Source organism: Pseudopodoces humilis, chromosome 1 (genome assembly GCF_049639895.1).
Source record: "Pseudopodoces humilis isolate 2021_Gansu_Grassland_sample_001 chromosome 1, ASM4963989v1, whole genome shotgun sequence".
Classification (NCBI taxonomy): domain Eukaryota; kingdom Metazoa; phylum Chordata; class Aves; order Passeriformes; family Paridae; genus Pseudopodoces; species Pseudopodoces humilis.
Genome location: NC_142200.1, coordinates 133470780 through 133488115, shown reverse-complemented (window position 1 = coordinate 133488115; position 17336 = coordinate 133470780). Strand labels below are relative to the sequence as shown.

At 35.9% G+C, this 17336-nt stretch overlaps 1 protein-coding gene across 5 annotated transcripts in view; it reads left to right on the top strand.

The window, feature by feature from the left end:
- NEBL (nebulette) overlaps positions 1–17336 on the top strand; it is a 249713-nt gene that overhangs the window by 127360 nt on the left and 105017 nt on the right. The gene's annotated exons all lie outside the window — the stretch shown is intronic.

Genomic DNA, 17336 nt, shown 5'->3' with positions numbered 1-17336 from the left:
TCCAGGAGAGATCTGAGTTAGTCATCTTTGACCAGTTTTGCCAGTGAGGTGTTCTGATATACCTCTTACCATCCTGCCTTCCTTTTTAACCTGGGACTGTCCTCTGCCAGCTCTGTGGTTGGTGGCGTTCTGCTGAGACTCTCTGGTAACATCTCAGGGGGGTGGAGTGTGTTTCTTGGGATGAGATTAATCTCGTATTAGCTTGTTATTTTGATTACAAAAGTGCCAGGAAATGTAGAGGCACAAGTGCATTCTGATATTGTTGTACTAGAACAATGAATCTGTGTACTTGTTCCAAAGACATTTGGTTAATCAGGGTACAGGAGGCCAAACCTCTTGGTATATCTGTGTGGCCAGCTCCAAATGCCTTTGGATGCAGTGGATTGTTAAATAAAGGGAAACCCTTTAACTTGTGTGTGAGCCTGAATGTGAGGGGGTGTCCTGCTACTCTTTCTGGTTTTATTTTGTCTCATGTACTCCACTGCTACACTGGATCCACATTGCTTCCTTTTCTGTGTTCATTTTACATACCATTTTTTAGGGCCATGTTAGGATTCTGCTTCAGCAGGCTAGTAGCAGTCTAAGCCTGTGTGCATGTTCTTGGTGCTCTGGGTATCAACTGCGACAATTTCACTAAAAACTATAGAATGTTTTTAATGTTTTTAGATTTTTCAGGAGTGTTTTTGAACTGATACATAAGGACTGTTGCATTTATATGCTATTAGAGCAGTATCAAACCAGATGATAGAAAGCATGGGTTATTTATTCAAATGCAGTCATCAACCCTCACTTGTCTAGCAGCAGACATGTTTTTAATTGCTAAGCAAAGTTTGTTTATGTTAGAATTATTGCTCCAAATGACCTTGGCAATTTGCAGTCCCCCTGTAGCTAATAGCTTTCAGAATGAAAACAGTGGAGCCTGAACTCTGGAGGTGAATAAAGTAATGCTTTGCTGAGTATTAAGAGGAATTTTCAAGTATGCTTTTTGTATTGTTTGATAACTACACTATTTACTAAAATACTAAAGTACTAGAAGCTATTTAATCTTTCTTATCAACAGTTAACCCTGATAGACCTTGTCCCCAGAGACACTCAGCATTTTTTTAATTCTAATTTGTTTAGTGTTCTCCCTTCTTAAGTGAGTAGCTAATTTTAAAAAAATTGTGCCCTTTTCCCTTTTGTTTAATGATAATTCTTTTAAAAGAAACGTGCTTCCACATGGCTAGCAATAATCTGTATTTTTGCCTTACTTCCTTTTCCTTTTTTATTGTGTGTTTCCTTGGTTACATTTGGTTTTATATGTAGAAGTGGAAAGAGTCATTGCTAATTGAAATGGTGGTCTATAAAGACTCCTTTGTCTTTCAAACTAAATTTCTTTTTGGTAGCCTGAGTCTTTTCTTGTTTCGCTAACATCTCTGCTTTGTCTGTGCTTTCCTACACAGATACTTTCCACACTTCCCCCTCATACATCTTAAGCTTTGGCATGTTAGTTAGAAATACTCCTAAATTAGCACAAAGGAAATCAAGTAATTTTAAACATGTTAAAAAATATTTTTAAATTTTTATTATTATTTAGTTTTTATTAATATTTTTGTTACTATTTAGTTTTTATCCTTTCCTGGCTCAGTCCAGTATATCTTAATTGAGTATATTTTGCTGTAATTCTGTTATGGAAATTATAATAGTGATGATGAGAATTCCCAACTCCACTGCTTTGTGGGAACCTGCTTGACAGAGCATTAAAAAGTAGTCTTTATAAAAAGAAAGAATTCTGTTGATAAAAGTGCTAAAAGTCAATGTGGTGACAAGCTGTGCTGTCTTGAAAAAACAATTTAAAACCCCTAATTCATAATATAATCTTCTCAAGGCTTTTTAAGGCTGAAATCTGCAAACAGGGTGTTACATACATGGAGAGCAAAAGAGCATAGAAAAATTTCACTTTGCAGAACTGAGAGGAGATGTCTACGAGTAAACTTTACTTTGAAAATGTGTTTTAAAAATAGAAACATTGATACTCTCTGAGTAATGAAACAAATCTGAAAAAAAATGTAAAAAAAAATGTAAAAAAAGCAGTGCTGCTGTCCATTTTAGTCTATTTTAGATCCTCACATCAACATCTGCACACAGAAATACCATTATTAAGCTGTTCAGGTCATTCAACTGGATGTAAGGCTGTGCAGAAAGAATGCACAAACAAAGTATCATTCATCAGTATTCTACAGGAACTATCTGCCAGCTTCCTTCTGGCACTTTTACTCTGTTTCCTTCTTAAAGGAAATGAGATCATTCAAGGTAGGCTTGTCCTTGATGAAGGAGGTGTAAAGTATCTTATATTTCCCAAAATGTGTTATGGTTTAAGAGCTTGCCAGAATGGCTTTTTGCTTCTAAATTTTTTATGGCCAATTCTAAAAAAATTGAATACTAAGAAAGAGTCTTAAAAATGAAGTAAATGTTAATTAAGAAACTTTTTGGATAATTGAAAGCTATATAATTGTTTGGAAGCAGATTTGAGTTGCCAGCTTCAGCCTCTTTGAGGACAAGTTATAAATTTAACACATGTCAAGTTATTAAACCTGTCCCTTAGTCAGTATGGGAGATTTGATATCAATTTTTACTCTCATAGAGGAGAAGAATTAACTGGCAGTTTAAAAATTGGCAGCTATTATGGCTGTGATCTAGTTGAAGTAGGTATGTGTGAGCAGACTGTAACTCCAAGTAGTACAGTGTTTACTTGTACTTTTAAAAGGCCCTATTTGCAGACCTTAAAGCAATTAACTTAAATGTGGCACAAGTGTAACCAAATGGCAATGAAATGCAACATGGCACTAAACAGAATCAGACTTGGTTAAGAAGTGATAGTTATGAAGGACCTGATAAAGGGGATAAGCAAAGAATGACACAGTTTTGTGGTTATTCAAGGTAGGGCAAGAATAGAATGTGAGTAATAAAAGAATAATAAATTGTAAGATAAGTGAAAAATTAAATGGAAAATATGATAATAAGCTCAGATAAACACGTATAGCTTTTATCTGTAAAATAACGGCCTCTGCACTGACCATTACCTCTCATAAGCTACTTCTCTGAAGACACAATCTCAGTGCTTTGTAACAGTCAAAAAACCAATTTGAATATTAGCAATAAATAGGAATACCATGGAGCATGAAAGGAAAGAAACCTTGATTATACATCTGTGTCAGTCCCTTTTTCACACAGACTTTAAATAACGCTTTTGGTTCTGGTATGTTAAAAAAAAAATCACCAAGGATAAATTCAATTGGAGGAATGAATGAGTTCTGGCATAGGAGTCTTCAGCCTAGACAAAAGGGGTTTAAGAATTCAGAAATCTGTTGTAGAAAGCTCTACACAATTATCATAGAGAGTGTAGTCAGGGAGTGACTGCCATCTCTGTCTTTTCATGCAAGAACTAGGAAGTAACAAATGAAGCTCATCAGAAGGCAAACAAACCAATCAGAAAGAGGGGCTTCCTTGTGGAAACTATTAAATGACATATTTATGTCATATTTATTACATGACTCAGTCTTGTATGAGTGTGAAAAATCTAGATTAGTTCAAGGATAAGGCAAGCACTGAGAAAAAATTCTGCTGTGGAATGAGAAAAGCCCACACCAGGTTCATAAAACAGACTGAAACAACTGAACCAGTCTGAAAACAACTGGTGTCAAGGAATATGTATGTAGGGGAAGTATTATATATGTTTAACCTGTCCATACTGCTTCCAGCTAGTGATTGTGGCCATTCTTGGATAAAGAACACTAGGCCAGATGGACCTTTGGTCTAAGCCAGTACTAGAGACTCTTAAATTCTGTCTTTATATAGAAGCAGTGATAAAAGATTTATATAAAATATTTTAATAAAAATATAAAATTAAAACCATTTATATAATAGATGGAAATAAATTGATGCTGAATATAAGTTACTAGCTAAATACAAAGGATACAAAAAGGTGAAGGAGTCCATTATAAATGGCAAACAGTTAAAAATAATTAAGGCTTTAAAATAAAGGATTATTTTAAAATGTAGTTTTTAGCTATAACCAAGATAACTTCTGCCAATATTCTTATTTCAAGTCAATGGAATGCGGTTTCTAATCCAGTCCTTTCCAGTTTTTCAAAGTATTTTTACATGTTGAATTTGTATTTGAAATAAGTAAGCTCTTATTTCACATTTGGGATTTAGGCTTTCTAAAGTTACAACAACATATAAAAAGTTACAGTATTTTTGGAATGAAGCAGAAAGAAGTATCCATCCCACTTCCTTGAGATATCTGAAGCTGGACCTCAATACTGTTTAAAGAGGGTTTGTGGTTAGTGAGGCATATGGCAGATTTCAAGGTGTAGCTGTTATCAAAGGGGAGTCTCAAATGGAGGTGCTTTTAGTGGTTTTCCCAGTGGCTAGTCCTTGGTTAAAGACTTGAACTAATTTTGTATGTACTCTAGTGGACAAGATGTTTGCTGGGAAATTAATTATAAATACCAAGTTAAGTAATTTAAGAGGTAAAAGGAAACTTGGTGCTCTTTCAACAAATACTATTATGGCATGATTTCAGATTCTGGGTTAAATGGTCAAAGCCTGAAAATATTTATTTTTAATAATGAGATATAAAATAATCAGTTTGTGAACCAGAAAGTCAAATGATACTTATCACAGGATGAGAGCTGGATTTGAAAGCCAGAAAAATGTAGGAGTCATTCTAGTTTTCATCACTGTAGACTGGGGCAGATAAGGTGATATCCTTGGAGGTTCAGTGAGGACACCTCTAGGTAGAAGGAGCATGATGCTCAGCAGAGGTTGTACAGAATTAGGGCTGATACCAGAGTGTGGTGTCCCCATGACAAGGTGGATTTGAAACAGCTGAGTTGAGTTCAAGGGAGGACAACAGAAATTATCCTGGGGATTGTAAAATAACAAGATGTTAAGATGTTGGAGCGACAGCTATTAATTCATCTGTGAGAAAGAAATGGTTTTAGTATTTTTATTATTAGCATTTGTATTTAGTATAATGTTATATTATGTTATATTAATTATATTACTAGCATTAGTATTATATTTAGTATTATTATTTATTAGCATAAAGATAGTTGCACAAGGAAAAGATACCAATAAACCTGGGACTTGACAGCAGTCCTGACAGAGATATGGCAAGGTCTCCTGGCTGTGGATTTAAATAAACTGTATCTTATTAATGGTAGTTGAATGCAGTTAATATTTTTATTTAGAGGAGACATGGTCTGGATCAATGCTGTTGGCTACTGTAGAGAACACTTTTAAAATGCAAACCTGTTGTGTCCTGCTCCTTTCAGCATCAGGCTAATTGGGTGTGGGACCTAGAGATGCTCTCTCACTCAGGTATTCAAAAGGACTTGAGACCTTTTCACCTTTTTTGCAATGTGGCTGTATCTTATTCTGTGCCAAACTTCTTGCCATCCTGGGACTGAAATGTTTTCATGTACTTGAATTCAGTGAAGGGCTTTGGAGTACAAAATGCCATCTTGTGCTATACAGAGAGATACAAGGAAGCTGCAAACAAAGTGAACATCTGAAAAAGAGTCTTACAACTGCTGAAGGCAAGAATTGCATTATCATGGTATTCAATCTCATTTCTACAGTGATTTTTTGGGTTTTCTTGACATCTTTCAAAACTTTTATGTATGTCTTTGTGTGTGCTCATGGTGGCTTAAGGCATGTGGCTTTTGGTGGCTTTTTGGCATGTAGGAAGTCAAACTTTCAGACAGTCAGACATAAGGAAGGCCTCTTTCCTTATTATCACCCTTTTTAACTCCAGTTGGTGACTTACTACCATGTACCCACTCACTCACTGCAGCCCTCACCAGTGGGATAGGAGGGAAAATCAGAATCAAGAAAAAAAGTAAAATTTATGGTTTGAGATAAGAACAGTTTAGTACTTAAAAGAGAGTAAATAATAACAATACACCCAACAAAGATAGCAGCAGCAACAACAAAGCAACAGCAACAACACAACAACAGTGATAATAATAAAAAGGAAATTAACAAAAAGAGAGAAGTAAAGCCTAAGAAAAATGAGAGATGCTCAATATAATTGCTTACCACCTGCTGACTGATACCCAGCTGACCAGCAATCACTCCCTTCCAGCCAATTTCTCTGTTTATACACTGAACATGATGTTCTGTGGTGCAGAATACCCCTTTGGCCAGTTTGGGTCAGCTGTCCCAGCTGCACTCCCTCCTAGGTTTTTGTGCTCCTTCTTGCTGCCAGGGCATGAGATACTGAAAAATCCTTGACTTAGGGTAGCACTATTTAGCAAGAACCAAAACATAAGTGTGTTAACAACATTATTGTCACGCTGAACCCAAAACACAGCACTATACCAGCTACTGAGAAGAAAACTAACTCTATCCCACCTGAAACCAGGACACGATCCTAATGTAAATAGGAAATATTGTAACTGTTTTCTTAGAGCATCCAACATCCCTAGAGCATCTTGTCTGACTTACTCTTGCCTTTGCCTATGCTTTGCTTCATTGTTTTGTGATCTCTACTGACTGCAAGACCAGAGAGAACTGGAGAAATATGTGTTATTTATAAGGTCTTCCTACATCCACTGCTGTTGGGTCTTTCAGCACATAAAGAATTGTCAGTGTAGAAGTGAAGTGACATATGAGGGACTTGCACAGGAGAACAATGTCTGTGTTGTCCAGGTACTTTTTCTTTGGACATTTTCAAATAGCCCAGTAGAAATGGAGCAACTGCAGAATCCGATAAAAAGGTTAAACTGTCATTGGTGAATCTTTATTTTTGCCCTTAGATCATTTTGTCTTTTGACTTTGTGGTTGACTTGTAACATGTTCACAGACATTTGAAGTGTTCTGACCACTGAGCAGCTGAGCTGGAATTTGATTGCTTTGTATTACAAATTAGAAAATTCTTGTTTTTTCTTAAGCAACATTCATGAAATGAATGCATTTGATTATAATATGCAGAATTTATATTCTGCTGTAAGGAGTGGTAAATATTGCAGGACTACTTTGAGAATATATAAATACCTGAAATTAATTACTGTTTCTTTAGGTCCTGGATAATCTTCTGTTGTCCTGTGATTGTTCCCTTATTACTGGCATGTCTTCATAGATAAATGAATATTGCCTTCCTGTTAATCTTCTCTAAGATAAATAATAAAAAACCCAAAGAAATTATAAATAAACAGATATAAATAATCTTGATATTTCTATATATTCTTATTTAGTTGTTTTATTATTTTATCTTCCTTACATAAGCAAAGCAGGAAGATTACTGTGAAACAAGACCTTTTCCCATTCACTGCTACCTCTACTTTCTAATACACTTCTAGTATTTTAGCATTCAAATCAGAAGAGCTATCAATTTCCCTCAGCAAAAAAATAGGAAACCTAACAATATGATGCTTGAATGTGAGTTTGGATGTAACTGTTCAGTAGAGATAATAGTAAAATGATACACAGGGTGGGTATCAGCTGCTTATGCAGAGACCGGAAGAGTTCCACAGTCCTTACAGTATGAACCTATAGATGTCATTGCTTGTCTATTAATATTAGTATTAATATTAGTATTAATATTAGTATCAGTATTAATATTCCTCTGTAGAAGCAGAAATTCTGATGGATACATTTGAAAAGCTCAACAAAGCAGACAAGGTTTGGGAAAATGATAATGGATTTATCTAAGGCAAGATTTTAGTCCTTTGGCTAATCCTTTCTTTTGTTGTTGTTGTTGTTGAATAAAATATTGGCGGGATTTCATGGTTTTGAAAGATCTTGTGAAGAGAGAGAATGTTTGTTTGGAGAAAGAAATTGTATGTGTTGAATAAAGCAAAACTAAGATCTACTGTTTGAAAGATGAACTTAAGTTTGAGTTAAAGGGAATGTTTTCAAGAGGAAAAATAATTAACTATGATCAACCATGGATTATTAACCATTAGGATTGTCAGAAAAATGTTCATATTTATATGAACTTAAAAGGCTAAATAATGGTTATATTTTTCTGGGCAAAAGTTAATATTTTACAGGAATTTGTGGCTTCATGGTAACTAAACTGGTTGACATGTTACAGAGCATGTAGATTCAAGACAGATTTACCTACACTTTCCAGGAGTTAGGGGTGCCAAAGAGCAAAATTTATAGAAGTGGAACATATGCTGTTCTTTAGGGTTGATTATGTATACAGGATTGATGGCTGCCCATAAGTACGCATTTCAGGCTGTGGTGTGACATTTGTCTTGGGCTGATCTAACATTATGTTGCTGTTTAAAGAGATGCTGTCTGCTGTGACAGTGTCAGGCATTCTCCTACCCCTCTGTGCAGGAAGTTAACACTTGTGAGTTGTGTGGGAAAAAGACTGGGAGAGGACAGGATTCTCTTTTAAGTGACAGCAAAGTTCTGAATTGATTTAAGAGAATTGTGAATTTCACTCATATGTTTAATGTCCATGAGGAGGTAGGAAGTTAATGGAGATGGGTAGTAAAAATACTTCTTATAGTGCTGAAAGTTATTTAAGATCACCATGCAAAATGTTTAGCTGATCTAATTAAATTAGGTTTTACTTCAGTTTAAAATAATACAATTTCAGTGTATCTGGAGACAATTTCACAAAAGGTGAGGTTGAAGAAGATCATCTAGTTGCTTTCTGTAAGGTGCTGCCCAAGAGGCATATCAGAGAGTTTAGTGCTCCTCCATCCTTAATGTTCATCCTTGATTCCTCTGTCTTAAGAAATTGTTTTAAGTTAGTGCCTTAATAGTTTTGATTCAAGGTGTGCCAAAGGTTTGATGCATCACTGTGTACAGAATGAATGCTGAAAGAAAGAAATGTGTCTCCTCACGTAGCATATTCATAAAATTCTCCTGAAATATGGTCTGGTCCTTTTCTCATTGGTCTGTATATGCATGAAAAGTGGATCCTGTTTGTAAGGGCTGTGAACCCATAAGAATTTCCCAGTGGCCTTTCTTCTGCCTTTTCACATAGATAAAAACCTGGCCCCAGCATGAAACTGGAGTTTTCCAGTACACCAAGAGCACTTTGAAGTAACAGACTCAGTTTTGGACATTTCTGCAACATGAAAGGCTTTATGGCATCCAAGCCACTGCTTTGTGAGGGGAGATGATCAGAACATCAGTGAAACTGCTTCTCATGGCTACAGGACATGTTGGGCTGTACAGGTGTCTGAGGATGGAAATCTTTGGACAATGGAGACTGCGATATGGGAGAGCAGAGGTAGGGCATTCAGGAGAAAATTTTCCTCCATAGCAAAGTCATTAAGGATTTCAAAGAGCTTTAAAGGTGTAAGTGCATTTTCAAAGCAATTCCAAGTTTTTTATGTTCAGAAAAAAAAAAGGAAGATATTTGTGGATTGCTTAATGACTAAAAGTTGTTAGAAAAGGTAAGAAGGATGTTAAAATGTTAGCTTGTGTCACATCAGTCACATGCCTTTATTCACTTGTATCAGAATGGCCATGGATTCTCCATTGTGCTTGCAGAAACCACTTCCATTTTCCTACCTCAGTTTTTAAAACTGAGGTATAAGGAAAAGGTAAATTTTAGGCAAAAGTATCCCTCTTTTCTCCCTCTGGTCATGAATGGTGAAAATGAAGGAGATACAAAACAACAGACATAGAGGCCAAATGTTTTTCCATATTTTACTTAACAAAAGTGAAAATGTAACAAAAAGCTTGCCAGAGACTGTAATAACATAGTCCCTTTTTGGACTTGGTTTTGGTGCCAGTTGTAATTAAAAAAGTAAAAAAAAAAAAAATAATTTTAGTGCTTAATTGGTCAGTTCAAAGACAATATATGAGGTAATACTGAAACTATATTAAACTTCTTAAATGAAAGTTATGCTGCAATTTAAGTGCCTTTTGCTACAGAGAGAAATTGTCCTATTATAGTCTGTTTTTATATAGATAATGGATGCAATTCATTTGAAGAGGCTTTGTAATTTTGTTTTGGTGTATGAAATACCATTTCATACATGCCTTTTGGCATTTTTCATGCAAATTACTTTTTCATCAAATGCAGTTTTTGTAGTACTAGCTCTGATTTCCAAAAGATTAACATTCAAAATAAATTGATGCATAAGTATTGAATTTGTGCAATTAAAATGTGCTCCAAGAAGAGAGAGGAAGTGGTTTTAGAGTGCTGAGATACTTATTGTGCTTATGACTGTTGCAATGACAATAGATGTCAGTGTTGACCCTCTGTTACTAATTTAATTGCTCGTAGGGATATAAATTTTCCCTTTGAAAGCAATAAAGACAATGTTTTTATAGAATCAGTGGTGAACATTGAGACAAACATCCATTGCATTTTGTCCATAATGTAAAACATTCTCTCATAAAGATAATTAAAAATTGGTTAAATTCCACATGGTAGTGACTGGGGTAATTTTTTTCTTGTGAGCTGGGATCAGAAATGGGCACCGGGCTTTTATTTTCTGCGTAGTCAGAGAATGACTCTGAAGTCCCTGCTGGTTGGCACTCAGGCTGTTTTGTGCATAGGTGTTGCAAAATGCAAGTCATTATTTTGTGAATCATGTATAAGCTGTTAGTTATTTAAATAAGTAGAATATGAATCTCATGTGAGGTTTAAATTAGGTCTGTTTCTGTGCATGGGGCAATCTCTGGGATGTTCAAAATTATAGACAATTTCTAGTGAATACCACTTAGAGACATGTATTTTTTTCCTTCAAATTAGGTAATTTGTATTTTTCATCTCCTGTTGTGTACAATTTTGATCACAGTATTAAGCATTGCTCTTGTGAGGAAACTCATGTGGGTGCATGATTTTGCTTGTGCTATGAAGTTTTAGTACTTTGAATAAAGGCAGATCTTGACCTGTGTTGAGCTCATTGCAGGACATAGCTGTAGAGACTGCATAAAAAAAGCCTGGACAGTATGAAAACAAAAGTCTTATGATTCCTATGAGTAAATGATATTTTCTTAATTTCTAAAGACAGAGCTAATTACTTACATGTCTTAAGTTACTCTAAAGATGCTTGGGCTGTACTCTTGCTCAAAATGTGTTGATATGGTTACAGTTAAGTGGTAATTAAAGGTAATTTGATCTCTGCTGATGCATACACTTCTATATAAAAATATATATGAAGACTGTGCTCTACTGACACTGACAGGAATCCCTAGGGATGTGAAAACTTGTTACACAGAATTCCAAGCAGAATTAGAGCCATAAGTTCAGTTTCCTCTTTATGAAATTTTTTTTTGCAAAGTAAATACTGGAAAATGAATGGAAATAGGTTGAGATTGCTGGAAAATATGAGGACCATGCCACAAGAAGTAAATTTCTCTTGTTCTTCCCCCAAGGAAAAGCTCTGTAGTAATTGAAATAGACAGAATGAATATAAATTCCTCAGCCCTAGTGTTCTGTCTAGCAATGCTGTGGCCTGTGTCACTGCCAGGTCAAAATTTATTAAATAATAACAAAATAAAGATAGATTAAGGCTTTTTAATTTCAGATGTAATTACAAAAAATGTATTTATGTATTTGTGCTATATACTGTGATGTAGGAATTACTATATGAAATTTATGAGTTTTCATAGACTAAAAGTAAATATCACAGTGGTCTCTCAGATGAAAATTCATAATTTTAGAACTGCTTTCTTTTTAATTTTAACTGCAACTCTGAATACTCTGTGTTTATAATTTATTTCAGGATAATTAGAAATGTATATTTTTTTTGCTTGATCAGCCTGAGAAAGGTGGATCTGGCACAGCCATGGCTGTAGTTCTTATGTTGTGAATGGAATATCAGAAATGCTGGGGTAGATCCAGAGGTGTGGGGATGGTGTAGAGACCTTTGGAGAACCAGTGTCACAGCTAGCAGGGATTGTATGTCTGAAAAACAAAAGACAATCAAACCTTGTCATTTCTGGGACTGGGGAAAAAAACTGATTAACTCCAAGTTCCTGATACAAACTTTCAGTCATAACTCCGGTTTCACACAGTGGCCCTGAGGCTTCTGGTGCTATGTTTCTTCAGTTTCAAGGAGTCATAGTATTTTTCCCTCCAGTTAGATACATTGGCAGAAGAGTGAGAAAATATAGTAATATAGTTTATATTAATAATAATATAATTTACATTTCCAGCTGAAGTTTCAGTACTTAGTAGAACAGCCCCCACATAAGTATTTCTTTAGTATTATTAGTGCATGTTTTCAATGTCTATCGTGTCTATTACCTGAGACTGCATTTAAAGCAGTTCCTATTGCTCTTGTAGAGTTTTTCAAAGCTTTTACTGCACACTGAAGGAAAACCAGTTACTTTGAGGTGCATCTATACCAATTCAAACATAAAGCCCCCAAAATATAATTTTTATTTGCCTTTTAAACAGTGTTTGTGTTGACCATGTTTTTCTAGTCTTTTGAACTATGAATGAAATGGAACATCTTTTGTAGTATTGACTTTTCAGTTGAGTTTGGCAGCCTGTAGTTACTTTCTCAGTGTCATTCTGGAATCAGTTGGCATTTCTAAGGAAAATGTCACTACCAATGGCTCTGTTCCCTTAGAGAGATGCCTGGAGGGGAATGTGAGCTTGCATTATAACTTAAAGAAATTACAGTGATCAATACAGAATTCTGGTAATCAGTGTGCAGTAGTGAATATTGTATACGGTTCAGATTTATTTTTCTTGGAGAAAGCTTAAAGCAGGTTCCAGTATGAAGAGGAAGGACTCGATTACTTTTTGGGAAATGTGTGCTACTTATGTATAGCCAGTTCTGTGGAATATTAATAAACTGCACCTCCTGCTTATGGGTGTTCCAGAACTGCTGATAGGATTGTTTCTGAAATTAAACAGCACTTTTGGGACCTGCAGTTTACAGGTCTTAATTTAAGATTTTAATTTTTGTGACATTTTTCTCTTTGAGTTGGGAGAACGATTTTTATATATGCTTCTTGGGGTGAAAGATGTAGTGTAAAATTATGAAGGAAGGAATTGGAATTGGTTTCATATGCCCCTGCTTGTATGGAAAAATGTTTAAAAAAATGTTAGTGGAGACATGAGATTTATTCTGATGTTAGTATGTCAAGAGTATCTTTTTTTGCCTTGTGTTTTTTTTTCCCAAGGACACCACTGAAATGCTGAAAAGGCAGTCAGCTCACAGTCAGGTTTGTTCCACTGGACGTTTTTCTATTTGTTTTTTTTCCCCTTTCCATAGACTTTACAAAAATTTAGAAATGTAAAAGGAGACTAAGTGGGGAAAAAATTGTTTCAAATTCATAGCAGGGTAAGGACAAAAAAGTGATCTCAAAATGGTCGGTAATGGAAGACATACAGGTGGACTTTTTGCTCTGGGATATTCTGAATAGAGATGTAACTGAATTTGATAGTTTTGGTCAGAAAAGATAAAATTGGCAAAGAAGATGTTCAGTCACATGTTTAAAGATTCAGATATTTTTGCTTGTCCCATGGACTTTTCTGTGATCTTGGACAACTCATAATCTTCCTAGATAAGGGAAGAACCCTGTGTGAAACAGAAGCTGCTGTGCACATCTAAGAGGAGTTGGCATCCTATGTCAAGGAAAACTGTAAAAATATAAATTAATTTTTATTCTTTCATGTTTATTCTTAGCAGAATCCAAATTGTGCAAAACAACTACAGAGCTGAGAATAGAAAAGTGGTGGAGTTCAGAATTTGATAAACATTGACATCAGCTTGTATTTAGAAATATAAGCTTTTTGGGGGAAGGAAGTTTTGGCAGCTCTTAGAACCCAGCAGTGGAGACATAATCACAGATCAGGACCACTCATCAGTGCTCTAGTAAAATCTGGAAGCACAGCTTAAAATTCAACCAGATATATAATATCAATTAAGAATATAAACATAATTAGAGAAACAGGAGTTCCAAACTAGGAGGATTAACCATATCCACAGATACTGTGATGGTCTGGTAATATTCTTGATTAATAACTTTTACACTTGATTTTTTTTTTTAATGGACAGAAAGAAAAAAGAGAGTAGTTAATGAAAGATTGAGAGAGAAAGTGGAGAAAGAGAGCTGGAACAAGAAATAAAAGAGCACTTGGGTTAGAATTAATCTTACTCTGGTCTATTTCCGTCCTAATGCTGCATTTGTGCATTGTAATAGGATGTATCCAGAAAGCACCAAATGTGTCCAGAAAGGCAATATTATTTTCTTGGTTTAAATTGAGAACAAGCACATTGTTAACAAGAGAAGGTACCTTTTGGGTTTCTTTCTGTTTCTAAGTACAGATAAATGAAATGCCCCTGAATCTCAGTGTCAGTCTTTCTTATCATCTTTCAATATACCCAGTGATAAAAGGGCTTACTTTTATCCTCTGCACGATTTCATGTGATTTACTAAAAGATCTTGAATGTAGTCGCAGTATTTGCCAAGATTTCAATTCCATTGAAAACAACAGTCATCCTAAGTAAGATGTATTACTGTTGGATACACTGGTTTGGATAGGAATGGACTCAAGTCATTGTGTCTGTAACTCAGTGAGAACTGAAGACAAATACTAACTTTATTTGTTTGTTTGAATGCATGTAAAATAATAAAATTTGTTTAGTGTGTTTGTTCAGAACAATGATGGGCGTGTTCACTCCTGAAATTGACAGTACTATAAGCTTGAATATTGTGTGCAGTTTTGGGCACCACAATATGAGAAAGACATTAAGCTATTAGAGAGTGTTCAAAGGAGGGCAATGAGGATGGTGAAGGGCCTTTAGGAGAAGCTGTGTGAGAAGTGACTGAGGTCCCTTTGTTTGTCCAGCCTGGAGGAGACTGAGGGGAGACCTCATGGCAATCTGCAGCTTCCTCATGAGAGGAATAAGAGGGTCAGACACTGATCTCTTCACTCTTGTGACCAGTGATGGGACTCGAGGGAATGGCCTGAGGTTGTGTCAGGGGAGGTTTAGGTTGGATATTAGGTAAATAACTTCCCCCAGAGGGTGGCTGGGCACTGGAACAGATCTCCAGCTCACAGCACCAGCCTGACAGAGTTCCTGAAGTGTTTGGACAATGCTCTCAGGCCCATGGTGTGACACTTGAGGTGTCCTGTGCTGGGCCAGGAGTTGGATTTTGGTGAACCTTCTGGGTCCCTTCCAACTCAGAGTCTGTGAATACAGATGCAAGCAGTGTATCTCTTCAGTAGTGGTGGCTGTGTACCATTTCCGTGTCAAAAGTAATTGGTAGATTGAAGATTTCTCATCTTCAGTCTAGTTTTGCTGCAGTTTCCTGATTCCATTGCTTCCTTCTGTCTTGTTATAGAGAATTTCTCCACCAAGTACAGTAACTTTTCAGCAGTACTAGCCAGGGGAGCTCACAGATGAACTCAGAGGCACAGGTTTTGCTTTTAGATCTGATGAAACTGTCTGTTGCATTGTTTACCAGATACTTTCTATTCTAAATGTTTAATTTTGTCAGACTGCTAGATGGAACTTAAAATGTCTCTGACAGTTGTCATCCTGGAACAGCTCTTTCAAAGCTAAGGAAAACATATATATATTACTTTGCTTATGTTTTAATAAGTTACCTATTTTTTTGGAATAACTTAAATATTTTTTTCAGCTGCATTTGCTATTGTTGTTAAAAAAGAAAAGAAATTAAGTAAGAGAGTAGAAGGATTTATATGACGAATGAGTGTTTGTCTATTGATCTGTGTCTAATTTGCTTTAGGAATGTAGCATGGCTATAATTTGCTATCTAACAGGTACTCATAATTTCCTCCACATTTTTCTGCTGGATGTTGGACTTCTGCTTATTGGACCAAGCTGAAATGTCAGAAACAGGAATAGAAAATTTCTCCCTTCTGTACCATCAATGCCTCAACAGTCTACTGCCTGTAGGTGAATCCTGTGTAAAGGAGACAGAAAACAAACTGTGAGAAACTGTAGAGGATTGAAGAAAGCTGAAAAAGAAGAGCATTGAAGTTAGGACTAGCTATTTTAGTGAAAATGGAGGAAAGGACAGCCTGGAGAAGGAGATTGGGACTATCAATTTGTAAAGAACCATTAGTGTTTGGGGAAAGACAGAACATAACTGTTAACTTTGACATGGGGTTATTTTGAGCCTGGTAAGACTGGCAGACTGAGATGTGTGGCAAAGGACATGAAAGCCTGTTCATAGTCAGCCCAGGTGGCAGAGATCTGTGTGTTGGGTTTAAATGCTGCAACCTGGGTGGAGGCCATGTGAGTATCTGTACAGGAATTCCTGCTTTCTTAGCTTTTGGGAAAATAAATGAGAAAATTACATAGAGAATAGTAGAGAAAATGTTACTGTGAATGCACTGACATACATATGTAAGGTTAGATAGGAAATGGCAAACTTCAGTTTGTCTTGGCATCCTCAGTAAAGATCATATGTGTGGTGATACAGTTCTAAATCACATTCAGATGTTTTTATGTAAAATATTTTAATATTTTTAATAACCTTTCTACTGTATTTGCTGTATTGTCAATGTCCAGCTCTTGTCTTTCCACCCCATGATTGTGTATCCAGGACTGACCTTCAGTTGTAAATCTGAAATGTGAAGTTCATTCTAGCTTCCAACAAATCTTGGCTCATCTTGGCCCATCAAAAGTATCTGCCATAAACTTCCTGCTTGGGCCCATTGTTCCTCTGACTCCTTATTGGGAAGACTGCTTTTTCTTAATTCTTATTATTGATTTTGTGTCATTTTATATGAACAGATTTGAAAGCTGACCTAGATCTTTTAAAATTCTACACAATGTGTAAACTTTCTGAAGAAGTGTTTTCTTTATAGACTGCTTTTGTGAAGGGGTTTTTATTTGGTTCTAAAAGTAGAGCTTTTACCTGAGGAGTGACAAGCTGCCATTTTCCAGATTGAATGCATCTGTTTTTTGTGTACTTAAAATCATGTGCAGATTTTATTTGAAAATGAATGTTCACTGCTTTGTATCTTTCTTAGAAGTGTTGGCTCTGTTTTATGATTTAGAAAAGTATGAATTTAGTTGAGCTTCACAGAGTATGTTTTTTGTAAAGTTTTTTTGTTCTGGCCCTGGCCATATACATTCATTGTGGGAGTAGTTTTCTTACTGTATGCTAGCATCTGTTTGGTAGGGCCAATCTGAAAAAGGCCATTGACCAGAAAAAAGGAGAATTAAACTACCCTGATTGGTTTTGCACTGGACAATATTTGGTTTGTAAAGAAATTGTAAAACTTGAAGTCTAAACTCTCACATGTCCAGAGGGAGCGTGCTGCAGCACAGTTTTAAGGAGATTTGCGTATGTGGCACCGATGGAAGGAGGATGATGCAGGAACTGACGTGAGGTTAGACTGTGGGAGCACTGGAACAGTATTTTGCAGT